Genomic DNA, 16,218 nt, shown 5'->3' on the forward strand with positions numbered 1-16,218 from the left:
ATATATACTGCTGGGTTGTTCTACTCACCCCCATGCAAGAGTGCAAGCCAATCTTTATCCATGACTCCATTATTACCTAGCCCTATAAGCCACTACTCTAGTATGGGGGCAGGAGGTGGGTCGGAAGGTGTCAGGGTGATGGTTAGTTCTCTGGGTTTCCCTGTCATCACACACCCTGTGTCCAATAGACTCAAAACCTCCTGGGTATTTTCCTTTCACCAACGTAATTGGCTCTAAATTGATTTGGAGAAGTATTTGAGGGATTTTACAGTACTAACTATGGTGCTGTGGACTCCTACTTCCTAGGGACCTGGTCTCCTCTTCAGTCAATGGATACCATACCTGAAAATTGACTCAAGTCCAGACACGGAGAAAGGGATTATGATTTATTGTTTGGGTGACCACTGTAAGATTGCTGATCCCCCATTTATTTCTTTTTCTGGTAAGAGATGTTAAGCATGAACCTTATTAGCACTCTGTTGCTCCTAGATATGTCATGCTCTAATTATCATCTTTAAAACCATCTGTGGATCAAGAAACTTTCGCTGCCTCTCTAGCCTCCTTAGTATCTATGGTCAATGCACCTCCTGTTTTTGACATTTAAGTACCTACTCTTGGCTTCTATTACTTGTGGAGTAGAGGAGGAAAGAAGGCTATTGTTATCCATGGATATGCATAAGCCAAGATTTGTAACCTACTGTCAGCCCTGGCCTGCAGAGAAGATACAGTAGTGAACTTCTTAGTGATGCTAAGAAGCAGTGCTCCTCTCTCCAGTACATTTCCTACGACTTAGGTAAAGATGTGTTCTAACCTTGCATACTGTGTCCAATCCAGGATTCCTACTTCCTCAGCCTCTTTAGACCTTCCAAATTTACTTCAGTTATCTATTGCTATATAATAAAATATTTCAAAACCTAGCAGTTTAAAACATCAAACATTTATTTAATACCTAGAGGGTATTATGCTAAGTGAAATAGGTCAGACAAAGACAAATAAATACCATATAATTTTACTTATATGTGGAATCTAAAAACAAACAAAAAATTAACGAACATAACAAAATAGAAAGAGTCATAGAGAAAGAGAACAAACAGGTGGTTCCAAGAGGAGAGGAGAGTGGGGGTATGAGTGAAGTAGGTGAGGGAGGTTAAGAGGTACAAACTCTCAGTTACAAAATAAATGAGTCATGAAATGTACAGAATATAGTCAATAATAATATAATATCTTTGAATGGTGACAGAGGTAACTAGACCTATCATGGTGATCATTTTGTAATGTATAGAAATATCAAATCACTATGTTGTGCACCAGGAACTAACATAGTGTTTAGGTCAATTATACTTCAAAACAACAAACAAACTCATAGATAAAGAACAGATTTGTGGTTACAGGGGGAGAGGGTGAGGAGAATTGGATGAAGGTGGGCAAATGTACAAACTTCCTTTTATAAGATAACAGTACTAGGGATGTAATATACAACATGATTAATATAAGTAACACTGTGTTGTATGTTATATATAAAAGTTGTTAAGAGTTTAAGTTCTAAGATATCTCATGACAAGGAAAAAATTTTTTTTTCTTTTAGTTTGTATCTGTATGAGATGATGGATGTTCACTAAACTTATTGTGGTAATCATTTCATGATGTATGTAAGTCAAATCATTACATTTATACCTTAAACTTACACAGCATTGTATGTCAATTATATCTTAATAAAACTGGAAGAAATAAAAACCATCACTTTTTAAAAAATTCAAACATTTATTAATTCAAATAGTTACGAGGGTCAGGGCTCTGAGAAGGTTAAGCTAGGTAGTTTGGCCTTGGGGTATCTCAGAAGGCTGCAGTTAAGATGTCAGCCAGAGCTGAAGTCATCTGAAAGCTTAAATGGGACTGAAGGCTTCACCTCCATGGTAGCTCTAATATACTTCTGGCAAAGTTAGTTCTAGTTGTGGTCTCAACACGTGGGACTCTCCATAGGTTGCTTGAGTGTCCTCATGACAGAGCAGCTGCCTTTCACCAAAGTAACGATCCAAGAGAAGGTGTTGCAGAAGCCACAGTGTTTTCTATGACTTAGCCTTGGACGTCGTATGTCATCATTTCTGCCACATTCATAGACAAACTCTGATACAGTGTGAGATGGGACTAACTCAAGAGTATAAACACCAAGAGGAGGGGGTCATTGGGGGCAATCTTGGAGGCTGGCTACCACAGTCTGCTTTCTGAACCCTAGCATTAACATCTCTTCCACATAAAAATACACTCTCTCCTTCAAGTACCCCAAAGGTCTGATCCATTATGGTATCAGTTCAAAGTCTAGAATTGCACCATCTAAATCAGGACCGTATGGATAAATTTACTCTTTTGTAGTTCTTTAAATACAGTCCCTCTCAATCTGAAGACTTTGAACTATCTCATAATGTTGTATCATGCATTTGAGCAGAGATCTATCTTTTCTACCTATTTTAGCCAACATTTCCTGTGATTGAAGCAATGAGGTTTCTGCAAGCATTAACTCATTGTTTTATGTCTATTGGAAACTCACAAAAATGTTTATAAGTAAAATTTTTTAAAGTATAAGCTGGATTTAAGAGAATACTCAGGTGAGACATAATAGATGACTTTAAATATTTAATATGTGGCAATATGAATGAGGATTTTCTAAGGATCATAATAATAGTACAAATAATTCTATAAAATATTTTGGCAAGAAGTGGAAGAGAGAACATAGCAGCAAGTAGGTGGTTAAATTTGTGACCCTTGAACACTGAGATTCTGTATATTTATAAATATATGACACCAAAAATAATATCTAAGAACCACATTCAACAAAATGGTCAAAACTAATAAAGTCCTGGGAACATGAAAAATGTATGTTTTCCGAATAAATGGGAAATGATGAAAAGAACACATTAAATATATAAGCCACAGTATCCCATACATGTTTTAAAATGCACTCAGATTGTGAAAAATACATCTCAAATTGTTAGTGCCAGAGTACCCTCATTAGACATTTATAAGCTTACAAAATTATCTTTGTCTGAAAGTTTTGGTCATGGGCTTTCATGTGTTTTCTCCCTTACTTTTTCCATTCTCTTCTGTCTTTTCTGTCTTTCTCTGTCTCCCACAGGCTATTTTCTTTCTTTAATTTTTTCTTCCTATCCATTCAATGATTTATTTTATACAAAATTGAAAACTGTACTTATTTGCTTGAAGTCAAGGTAATTGGATACATTCCTCCATGCAGCCACTTAGAGACACCTTAGTTAAGGTACCTTATAATACTTGTAAACTTCATTTTTCTTATTTGTAAAATGTAGAAATTTAAGTAACTTATTTATCTACTAGAAAAGATGTAAAATAATGAATATGAAACACTTGCACATAATCAGATAAATGAGATTTTCAAATTACTACCACTTCCTACTTTATGATCTTAAGCAGTATCACTTTCCTGAAGCTTATATTCCTCTACAAATCCTTGCCCTGGAAGAGGATTGTTTATTTAGTAACAAAATATACTCTTAATCAGTTCTAAGTAGTATAAATCCCCAGTGTAGACCCTCCTGAGGGCTTTTGAAATATGCAGAAGTTTAAGAGGTTTATTTTTCTCCTTTGTCTTTATCGTGTGAACATCTGAGGTTAGCATAAAGGATATAGTTATGGCAGAAAGAAAGGGAAAGTATGTACAAATATTATTTTAATACTATTTTGAAACTAATAATTAAACTGTCTACACAGTAAGCTTATGGTTTTTCAAATAAATTCAAAGATTAAGGATAAATCAAACACTTCTTTATTCAATATAGTCTGAATAATTTCTCCAAGTACTATTTACATTCAAACTATGCTGTACAAATTCCAACACCTAGGAAAATAGCTCCTATGCATGCACTCCTTATAAATTTTTCTTTGTAATGGGCAGCAACGTAATATTAAATACTAACACAAAATAACAGTTCAAATTGATAAAATTCTGAAGCAACAATTTTGATCAAAATAAATATTAAATACTTTAAATGTTAGGTTAAATATTTCAAATATATGAAATCAGGTAGAAAATATTTAGCATAAATGCAAGTATTCATCATAAATATTATAGGACCACAAACCATTTCAAAATGAAATAGTACTTTATAACCTGATGAAAGAATAATTACCCACTGGAGTTTAATTTAAGCTTATTAAAGTAATTTATGACTGCCTTTCTCCATAAATTACTCAAACAAAAATATACACCTGTAATAAAAAAATAGGATTTGTTTTTCAAAATAATTTTAAATTAACATGTAATTGCCAAAGTAAAAAAATTGGTAAATAACAATAGTAGACAAGCATGACAGTTGGTCGAAATGCAATAACACAACAGCTTCTGGTAGAATACCTACTGATTCCAATATCTAATGACTCAAATGTTAGTTGAAGCAAGAAAATAATATAATATTAGCCAGGAAAGTTATAACATGTCTATATTGAAATAGTTATAACTAAGGTATTTAGAGAAGCATCATTTGTTATGCGTCTCTCATAGCTGTCAAGGTAGGTCTTGTCTAGCATACAAACTTTTACCTTTTGCCTCATTATTTTCGGTCCAGATATATTAATCCCGGCATTGATCTCCATGCCATGCTGTATGGATCAGCTTTAAACAAGCATTCCAGAATAATAATTGTCTGTTTTGATGCACCTTGTGATATTTGATCCTGAGATGGACATGTGTGCAAGAATTTTATTAGTGATTGCTCTTGTTATTGACATTGGGAGGAAAACAGAAGAAACAAAATTAAGCAGAGGGAGACACTGGGCAGCAATGCAGTTAAAACAAGACCCCTGCCAACTCTGGGAGAACCTTTGACACTAATGGGGGTGCCCTTCACAGCTGTCCCAAGTTTCAGGCAGAAGGCAGAGTCCTTGTACCTTTTTGTTGTTCAGGCACTGAACATGGGCTTATGGGGAAGAAGGCATGAACAAAGGAGAGGTGACTCTCTTCAGCAAAAAACAATTCCTGAGCTCTCAAATAATAACCTTCTGAACAAGAAAATAACAAATCTGTCAGTCTCTGCGTAGGAGGAGGGTGTGCTCTGTGTCTTGAACGGCAAAGCAGGGCACGAGGGTCCTCTTGTAATGCTACTTAGATCCACTTTCTTAGTTTGAGTCCCGCAAACAGCTACATCAGTACAGTGGGCCTCTTTTCCTGGGTAAAAATAGTTAAAGAAAGATTAGTGGAACAAATTACAGCACCACTTCCTGCCCCAGGTCCAGAAGCAACACATTTTCTCCCTTCTCTACATGACTAAATTCCCCCCTCAGCCTTAAGCTATCAGCACTTCTGAGATCAAGATGATTCACCTGGGGGGGGTGACCAAGACTCATCCTCTGGTTGAAGAGGTGTGGGCAGGAAAGGTAAACTCAACTGCAGAATAAATGGTGATTGCAGAGAAAATAAATTGCTGCTCCATTCTAATATGGAAGAGTTCCAATTTAATCAATGCACCACTAAGGATTGGTTAATATCCTTGAAGGAAGTACTATACTAATCATTCAGTGTTCATTTCTCATTCTAGAAGATTGGACATTTAAAGGCATCAGCAGTTTGACCAGACTTGGAGAGTGGAAGCCCGTATATAGCCTAAAGCTCTGTCCCTTTGGCTATTCCATTCACATAGCCATCACGCCTGTCCTGGAGTGGTCAGTGACAGAGACTGATTGATATCAACTGGCTGAGTCATTCTGTCTGTTTGGTAATTTAGTGTCTCTTCCAGGATTGATGAGCTCTGGTAGGCATTAAGAATACAATAAAATAGGGCTTCCCTGGTTGCGCAGTGGTTGAGAGTCCGCCTGTTGTTGCAGGGCACACGGGTTCGTGCCCCGGTCCGGGAAGATCCCAACATGCCGCGGAGCAGCTGGGCCCGTGAGCCATGGCCACTGAGCCTGCGCGTCCGGGCGGGAGAGGGCACAACAGTGAGAGGCCCGCGTACCGCAAAAAAAAAAAAAAAAAGAACACAGTAAAATAATCTTCATGCTATGTGACCACTACTGCTCAGTCCTTTCATAAGCTAATATGCCATATCTTCATCTCCAATCTTCCAATCTTTCTTCTTCCAGGTCTCTGACCAATAGGCAAATCATTTGCAACTGTCTGTGTGTCTGCCTATGTTCTAAACTTGGGCTACTTCATCTTCCACACAAAGCAAGTACAGATGTACTACCAAAATATCTGTCCTTTAAAGGATTTCCCTCATCACTGTCTTTCAGTGCTATCCCTGAGTGGAACTATAGTGGAGCCACCATCCATTTTCAGCTGCACCATATACTGAGATAACCCATCCATGAACTAAGCTCAGATTTTTTTCTCTTTTGTCAAAAGGCCATGAAGTGTTTTCAATAGGACTATAGGGGTGTGGTGAGGAAGAGACACTGTACAATCATTGTGAGTGACATGACAATCAGGACTATTTGCTCCTGAAGCATGTTTGTGTCCACTAACGTTGCTTGCGTTTGAACCTGAATGAAACAGGCTGAATAGTCCACTTCAGGGCAGGCCTTACAATGAGAACTGTGGTCACTGAATTGGAAAACCTAAATACAATAGGAGTAATTGCATTCCAGGGTGGGAGGGGCCTAAGGGCTGCACTCACATTATAGAAAAAATGGAGTCTCAGAGAGTTGAGAAAGTTGACCAAGATCACATAACTGGTCATCCATAATGAGCCTGCATGACCCTGAAGCCTGCATTCTACCATGAAAATATTTGCTGAATGAATAAATGTTGCTATTTGTTTTACTTGAACTCTCTTGAAAACCCTTTAACCAGAAATTCCAAGTTCAGGTTTTTGAGAGGAAAAAGTAAACTAATAATAATGTATGCGATGTGCCGTGCCTCTCTCATATGCCATTTGAATACAAATTAAATATATATTTATGTGCTTGCAGTAGGAACCCGTCTTTACAGGAGCCCACTCTGGCCATATTCTCAGCACAAGTAGTGTATCACTTATACTGTCTGGTCCTCACCTAAGTGTTGCCTTTAGTTGTTCTCTGTTTCATTTGTATAGAATCTACCTCTCTGGCTCAGTGTGTAGCAACAAGAGTACAACAATCTTCTCCATCCTTTATTAGAAACCACAATGCAACTAGTAAAAGGAGAGACACTCATTGGCATAAGGGATTCATTATTAAATGGATGCATGATTATATTCCACGTCACATTTAATTGAAAAGCAACCTTGAAATTCAGCAGTATCTCACTCAGGAAAGCAGAAACTCTAAAATAATAAAAATGCAGTGGTTTATGCCTTTATGCTCTTATGACAGACTAGCCTGACTTAAGCACTCTTGATTTACTAAAATCTCTTGATGCTCAAGTCAGTAAAAAAGTAGTTTGTCTCTACTGCTATATTTCAGTAAAGTCTAACATTTTGCCTCAGCATATGAACAAGTTGGATCTTCACAAGAGATGTTAAGAGAATGATAAATGGTATTATCTTTGAATTTAGGACTTTGGGTTGAATGCGGCACAGCATGTTTCCTCATAGAAATTATGAAACCACATGGATGAAAAGCCTGCTTCAATGTCACCAGAAATAAAGAAGAGGAAGAAATAGACACTTTTTAGAGGTTGCATTTTCCCCTTTCTACAAATAATTTTTATTCTAAATCATAGACTCCCTGTTATCATGTAAGTAATTCATTTTCTTTTAAAATATTTTCGTGGACTTCTACTCTCAGCTATGATGAATCAGCATGTAGCAGAACAATACTCCTGCTGAGAACAACTAGAAAACAGGAACAAACCCAAACATAAAACAAGGATATGTTCTCTTTAACAGAGTGACAAAGATTATAAATTATATGGGACTATGGAACTTAGGGGATAAAATGATAGACAGAAAAAACACACATAATAAAGATATTAACATGGAGATGCTGAGCAAGAATTATCTCCAAGAGGCAGAGAATCTTAACAGATCTTTCCATGGTGCTAGAAGAAAAAAGCTGAAATTTAGGATGACCAAGGAATCAACACTTGAGAAGTCAAGATACCAGAGAGAAGCAAAGTACATAGAAATGAAGCCAACAATCTGAGCTGGCTTTCTCTCAAAAACTTCACCAGTCCATAAACTGCCCAGGTCACAAGGTGCACAAGCTGATCAGTCATTAAAAGGCTCCTCACAATGGGAAGAGAAACACTGGAGTTGAAGGCTTACCATAACAGAAGAGTCCACTAAACACTCCAAGCTTTCCACTGGGACTCCTGACAGATGGTACCATGTATATGGCCATTTACTGGTAACTGTAAGAACTAGTTAAAGCTTAATTGTGCCTTACATTTTGAATTTAGATGAGTTTTGATAAAGTTACAGTGCACTGTTATTCCCCTTCAACTATGCTCATCCTGCTGTTTTTCTGCCCTAAATGAGTTCTCTGTTATCCTTATGGGATAAAGTTTTTGAAATTGTTGGAATACCACTGTGCCGGCCAATACTTTTCTGAGTAAACTTGGAAACATCTCTCCTTTACCAGTTTGCATAGTTAAATTTGTCAGTGGACAGCGCTAGAAGGATACTGCAGGAGAAAGGAACTTGTCCTCCTGGTTCCAGTAAGCTTTTCTTTCTTGTTCCTGTGGTGCGTGACTGCCAGAATATGGCTGGACTCCTACTGGTTCTCATCGCCCAGTGAATTGCAGTAGCATTCCAGCAGACAGCTTTCCTGCAAGGAAAGTATTACACCAGTGGGCAGCTTCCCAATAGGTCTTGCTGACACATCAGTGAGAATATTTTCCATGAGTCTCCCCAGCACCCCAGAGAGCTCTTCACTAAGTCTTGCCAGTGTCCCATTGAGCAGTTTCCCAATTTTCAACCCTGGACTATAGCACCTCAGAAAACTTCTCCATCAGACATTGGACTAAGGACATATGCTTTCCAATGAAGTCTGCATCTCAGACTTGGGGTGGAGCAAAGCTCTCGCAAGTTTGTTCTTTTTCTGGGTTCTGCCTCAGTATTAGTGACTGATCCTTATAGCTTTTATAATTATTTTTTTCTTTAGCATGCTTTTTAACCCTTTTAAATGAATAGGTATTAGATAATAGTTCTTATTTGTTAAATTCTTGTGTTCAAATTTGTGATATGATTTCTGTCCTCTGATAGGACCCCGACTAATGCATTCACCATATTATTTTCTATCCAGTTTAATATTCTCTTATCCAAATAAGTAAATATCAATTTGTACCCTAACTGGAGCTTGCCCCAGGGAATAACCCACTCATCTCAATAGTCCTGCTAAGACACAGCCACATAAAATGATACATACTTACTTGTAGCAAAAAAGTTAATTATTGATTAGAATTCAGTAGCACCCACATGAAGGATTGGTTTTACCATGTACTGAGACATATTATTTTTAAATCAACAAGAAAAAAACTTAGCCTAGGATCTGAAATTTCTTCGTAGGCGGAGATTCTGTTAATGTAATCATCGTAATTATAGGAGTTTTCTGTTCAGTGAAAATGTCATTGAATTTGTTCCAATTTGTGTTTTTGTCTTAAAAATATTCTGACAAACAATTTTTAAGTAAGGATGATTGACAGGTTGAGGAAAATTATAAATTATAATAAAAGATTTTCCAATAATTTTATAGATGATGAAAAGTTCACTCAATCATAATAAAGTTTTAGATTGTTTCTTAAAGGAATATTTATGTGATTGAGTTCATTCTCACCTTATTACAGGAAAAACTTGGTAGTGCTTTACAACATGATTTTCATATCAATATTTCACTTAAGTTTTGAGGAACAAGGGTAAAAGAAACAAGAGCCACATCATCTTCATCTACTTCTTGGTCTCCAAATTCATGCCTATAATTGAATTTCTGATTCAAAGTGTCCAAAACCTATGAAAATTATTACATATTTTCTGCTATATTAAGACTGAATTTTTCTTGCCTTGATTACCAGTGAGAATGAAGCAACGTCTCCTATCTTTTTTTTTTTTTTTTTTTGGTGGCAAAAAGAGGCATTTAAGCAATAGTGATGTTATGAGTATCATCAAATATTACCATTCACACATGTGAACAGAATTTAAGCAGCAAAAATCAGGGACCAGTACTAGCATGAACTATTCTTAAGCACAGCCATTTCTGCACAACTAAAACTACAGAGAACTACAAATAAACTTTACATATTCTTGTAATGGTAGAATATTGAAAGAAATTTTATAATACAAATTTTTGTAATAGGACCTCAAATGATTGAGCATTACTGAATGGCATTGTTAGAGATGATCCAGGGAAAGTGTGAAGAATTTGGTCACATTTCTTCTTGAACTTTAAAAAGAATTAAGTGATTTCTAAGACCCTTGGGAAAATGCATTTATTCTCACCATAAATACCACTCCAAACCTGTCTTCACTTTACTGAGAATATCCAGTTGTGATTTAGGATTGTCAGATGACTAAAAGAGAGCACCACCTTCTTTGTAGCAGAACCCAGTTTCTTGTCTTTCTCCAATTGACTTTCACTGGGACTACCTCCTGAAAAATGGTAATGATGACAAACTAATGATGCTGCTTTAACTCTTTTATACTTCTTTCTAGAATAAAACACATTTCCAATTACTAAGAGGTAAAAATATTTTTTCCCCATTTAGAAACAGTAAACTGAGACTTAGGGAAAATAAGTCCTTTCCCAGTGCCATAACATCAGTTTGTGGAGGGTCCTAGACTCAAACCAAGGACTTCAGATGTTGGCAAAATTAACGGCTTTCAGATCAGATGTTGCAACATGCCAAACATAGACATAGTTTAAAATGATTATAACAATAATAACAATAATATTTATCATGACTTTACTATGTGCTAGGGAATGTAAAGAGTAGTTTATGCATGGCATAATTTAATCCCCATGAATAATTTATGTGAGGAGTTGTCTAATATATTTAGAGAGAGGTGTAGATGAGATATTGACATTGGCTTTCTGTATCTACACTTGTCATCTATAACTACATTTATATGTTTATCTCTAGCTCTATATCTGTATCTAGAATTTGTCAAAGCTTACAAATTTGTCCCAGGTTAAACACCCAATAAGAAATAGAACAATTTGAAATGGTTAATCCATAATATATCATGGACTATCCCTGTGGCAAACCTTTCCTTTTAAATATATTGGAGTACATGGACTACCCAGTTCCTAGTTCTGCTTTTTGATATATTGATACGTACCTGTTCACAAGGGAGTTCAGATTTTGCCATAGGAGGCTGCAGTGGATCAGAATAAGTCAGTAATTTCTTTCTCTAGAGAAACACATTTTAATTTATACATTTATTAAAGAGTATTTATTTAGCAAATATTTGTTAGGCACTCCATACAGGAAAGTGGTGAATTTCACCTATGTGGGGGACCTTTTTTTTAAACAACTTTCAGTAAAATTTTACTGTTGGTTTGATTCTTTCTGAGGTTTATTCTAAGAGATTTTACGATGTATTATTGTTGTTAAAATTATGAATAAAATTAACTTTTAATTATATTTTCTAAATTTGAAAAGGACTGATTTTTATTACATTTTCTATTTTTGTGTGTAGGGAAGTGTTACTATGCTTTATGGAATTTAAGGAAAGAGTGGAACTTGTATTTGTTTTTGCCTATCACCAATGGAGGAAAAATTAGCAGAGCTTAATAATCTTTATTATAAATGATAGGCTAGAAAGTCTAGTGAGAAAAATAATGTTTATAAAATATTCAACTCATCAACATTTTTGTGAAACTAGTAACTTCTAAGAATTACAAATAAAGAATGTGCAGTTACAAACAATGGAGAGGTTGTCTCTCACCAGCCTGAATTAGCTAACAAATTATATTCAAGTAAAAGCGTCTTTCTCTTTTCTCCAATTTAGACTTATTTACAGACTTATCATGGTCTATCAGTTGTGTTATAACTGTTTGGATAGCCCTACAACTAAAAATAGAAAATTTGAGATAGTGTGATAGATGCTATTATAGAGATATTCTTACTTAATCAATCATTCTTTTAAGAAAAATGAGCATAGGAATTCCCTGGCAGTCCAGCAGTTAGGACTCTGTACTTTCACTACTGAGGGGCCGGTTCAACCCCCGGCCAGGGAACTAAGATTCCACAAGCCACGCAGGGCAGCCAATAAATATATAAATAGAAGAAAGTAATATGAGTGTCCTGAGTCTGTTATTGATTATTTTAAGTAGAAAAAATAATAGGATGCATCTATATTTCAATGTGTATGTTTTAGTGAAATTATTTTACAACTCATTCCCTGGGTTTACATTAATCCAGATCTGGTAAATATTGTTTTTAATAGAGTTTTTAAGGATTCATTCTATTCTTCCTGAAGATTTTAGTCAACAACACAATGCTATTTTAATAGAGCACTTAAAAATTGAAATCATTTGTTTTACTAGTTGTTGAATTATATTCTTCTACAAGAATTCCTGTCATTTCTTTGAATTAAATATGTTCTATATCTCCAAGGTAATTCTTCTCCCACATACTTAGTACCTAAGAGGGTATATCATTGCTTTTGCTATTACATTCATGGTATTCAGCCCAGTGGAAACAATGTAACTGGATATAGAATAGGTGGAGTCAAAAAGTGACAATTCACTGTCCATGTGGTTACTTTAGCAGCCCTAGAGACAGTTTATCCAGGTGCAAATTGTCACTCCACCACACCCTAGCTTTATGTCAGTGGACATTTATTTAGATAATTTCTCTGTGCCTATGTACATTGAAGGGTTGTTGTGACTTGTGAGGATTAAATAGGGTAAAACATGTAAAGTAGTAAGTGGCACATGTCCAACACATAGCACACATTTGAAATATAATTTACTATTACAGGGGGCGGAGTCAAGGTGGTGGTGTGGGAAAACGTGGAGTTTGCTTCTCCCCACAACTATGGCGCTTGGCAGACGCTGGTGGGGGACCTCAATGCCCAAGGAGACAAGAGGAACCCCCAAGCGAACCAGTAACATGTGGGGGACTGAGGGGGGAGAAGTGGAGGCCTGACAGGACTGGTGCCCCTGAGGCATGGCTGAGAGGGGGCAGGGGTTCCCACACCTGGAGGGAACCTGGGGGGTCTTGGATCAGGGGGGAGAGCACCCTGCATTTCCCCTGCCCAATCAGCTGGGAAAGTCTGACCGGCTCCTTGGCCAGGTCCTATGCCCTCAGAGGTCCCATCTGGGCCGTATTGGTCCTGGGGGCATAGGAGGGAGGCTGGGGCGAGACCAGTAGAGGCAGGTGGGAGGGACCATCCAGGACCAGAGGAGCAGGAGAGGAGCGGAGGTTATTGGCCCCGCCCACTCAGGCCCTGAGAGCCTGCTGAGCTCCAGATGGGCTCCCCCGCCCTCTGAGACCAGAGGCAGGAGGCATGCCAGGGCCCCTTCTGTTCCGATGAGGCTTAGCCACACCCTCCACACTTCCAGGGCCTTTTCCAGCCCTGTGGGTCCTAAGCATAGGCCCCACCTGCCACCCAAACCCCATCCCTCATTAGGCCACGCCCTCCACAGCCAAGGTCTTTTCCACCTTTCTTTTCTCCTCCTCTTCTTTACTATTGGGGTTCTGTTTTACTTTCTGTTTGTTTTTCATCTATATTTTATTTTTACATTCTTTCTAACATATGTGTTAGTTTCCTAGTTTAATTTTATATTTTACTTTGTTATTATTCTCTTTTTTTTTTCTTTTGGCCATCCTGCATGGCATGCGGGATCTTTGTTCATGAGCCAGGGTTCAGGCCAAAGCTCCTGCAGTGGGAGCTCTGAGTCCAAACCACTGGACTAACAGAAAACCTCAGACCCCAGAGAATATTCATCAGAGTGAGGTATCCCAGAGGTCGTCATCTCAGCACCAAGACCCAGCTGTACCCAACAGCCTACAAACTCCAGTGTTGGAAGCCTCAGGCCAAACAACACAATAAGTAAGACAGGAACACTATCCCATGCATCAAAAAAAAAAAAAAAAAATGAGCTGGCAAAAATGGGTCACACATGAAGAAGCAACGTAAAATACTAAAAGACCAAATAAATGGAGAGGAAATAATAGGCAATCTACCTGAAAAAGAATTCAGAGTAATGATAGTAAAGATGATCCAGAATCTCAGAAATAAAATGGAAGCACTGATTGAGAAAATACAAGAAATGTTTAACAAAGATAGAGAAGAAATAAAGAACAGACAAACAGAGATGAACAACACAATAACTGAAATGAAAAATACACTAGAAGGAATCAATAACAGAATAACTGAGGCAGAAGAACAAATAAGTGAGCTGGAGACAAAATCGTGGAAATAACTGCTGAGGAACAGAATAAAGAAAAAAGACTGACATAATTAGAACAAAAAAGTTTTCAATTCACATGGAAACACAAAACATCCCGATAGCAAAAGCAATCTTGAGAAAGAAAAATGGAGCTGGAGGAATCAGGCTCTCCAACTTCAAACTATACTACAAAGCTTCAGTAATCAAGATAGTATGGTACTGGCACAAAAACAGAAATATAGATCAATGGAACAGGATAGAAAGCCAGGAATACACCCATGCACCTATGGTCAATCTATGACAAAGGAAGCAAGACTATATAATGGAGGAAAGACAGTCACTTCAATAAGTGGTGCTGGGAAAACTGGACAGCTACATGTAAAAGAATGAAATTAGAACACTACATAACACCATTCACAAAAATAAACTCCAAATGGATTAAAGACCCAAATGTAAGACCAGACACTATAAAACTCTTAGAAGAAAATATAGGAAAAACACTCTGATATAAACCACAGCAAGATCTTTTATGACCCACCTCCTAGAGACAAAAAAAAAACACAAAAATAAACAATGGAACCTAATTAAACTTAAAAGCTTTTGCACAGCAAAGGACAAAACAAGACAAAAAGACAATCCTCAGAATGGGAGAAAATATTTACAAATGAAACAACGGACAAAGGATTAATCTCCAAAATATACAAACAGCTCATGTTGCTCAATATCAAAAAAAAACAAACAACCCAATTAAAAAATGGGCAGAAGGCCTAAATAGACATTTCACCAAAAAAGACATACAGATGGTCAAGAGGCACCTGAAAAGCTTCTCAACATCACTAATTATTAGAGAAATGCAAATCAAAACTACAATGAGGTGTCACCTCACACCAGTCAGAATGACCATTATCCAAAAATCTAGAAACAATAAATGCTGGAGAGGGTGTGGAGAAAAGGGAACACTCTTGCACTGCTGGTGGGAATGTGAATTGGTTCAGCCACTATGGAGAACAGTATGGAGGTTCCTTAAAAAACTACAAATAGAACTACTATATGACCCAGCAATCCCATTACTGGGCATATACCCTGAGAAAACCAAAATTCAAAAAGAGTCATGTACCAAAATGTTCATTGCAGCTCTATTTACAATAGCTCGGAGATGGAAACAACCTAAGTTCCATCATTGGATGAATGGATAAAGAAGATGTGGCACATATATACAATGGAATATTACTCAGCCATAAAAAGAAACCAAATTGCATTATGTGTAGTGAGGTGGATGGACCTAGAGTCTGTCATACAGAGTGAAGTAAGTCAGAAAAAGAAAAACAAATACTGTATGCTAACGCATATATATGGAATCTAAAAAAAAAAAATGGTACAGATGAACCTAGTGGCAGGGCAGGAATAAAGATGTAGACATAGATTATGGACTTGAGGACATGGTGAGGGGAGGGGGGAAGCTGGGCGAAGTGAGAGTAGCAGCGACATATATACACTACCAAATGTAAAGTAGCTAGTGGGAAGCTGCTGCATAGCACAGGGAGATCAGCTCCATGCTTTGCGATGACCTAGAGGGGTGGGATAGGGAGGGTGGGAGGGAGGCTCATGAGGGAGGGGATATGGGGATACATGTGTATGCATATGGCTGATTCACTTTGTTGTACAACAGAAACTAACACAGTTTTGTGAAGCAATTATACTCCAATAAAGATCTATAAAAAACGAAGAAATATAATTTACTATTACCATGATGAAATGTTGTGCATATTGTTTACTTCATTTATATCTAACAGTGTTTAGAATTATTACAGGAACGAGTGTATACTGGAATTACCTACTTCCAGAGAGTGTTTGAAAAGCTGCCATCATGTACTTTTTTTTGAAAATGGAAATTAAAGATGAAACCTATAAAAATTCCTCCGTATGTTTTCATAGTCTCTT

This window comes from Aethalodelphis obliquidens, unplaced genomic scaffold (genome assembly GCF_003676395.1).
Source record: "Aethalodelphis obliquidens isolate GAN/ISIS:26980383/991018 unplaced genomic scaffold, ASM367639v1 scaffold6, whole genome shotgun sequence".
NCBI classification, from domain to species: Eukaryota; Metazoa; Chordata; class Mammalia; order Artiodactyla; family Delphinidae; genus Aethalodelphis; species Aethalodelphis obliquidens.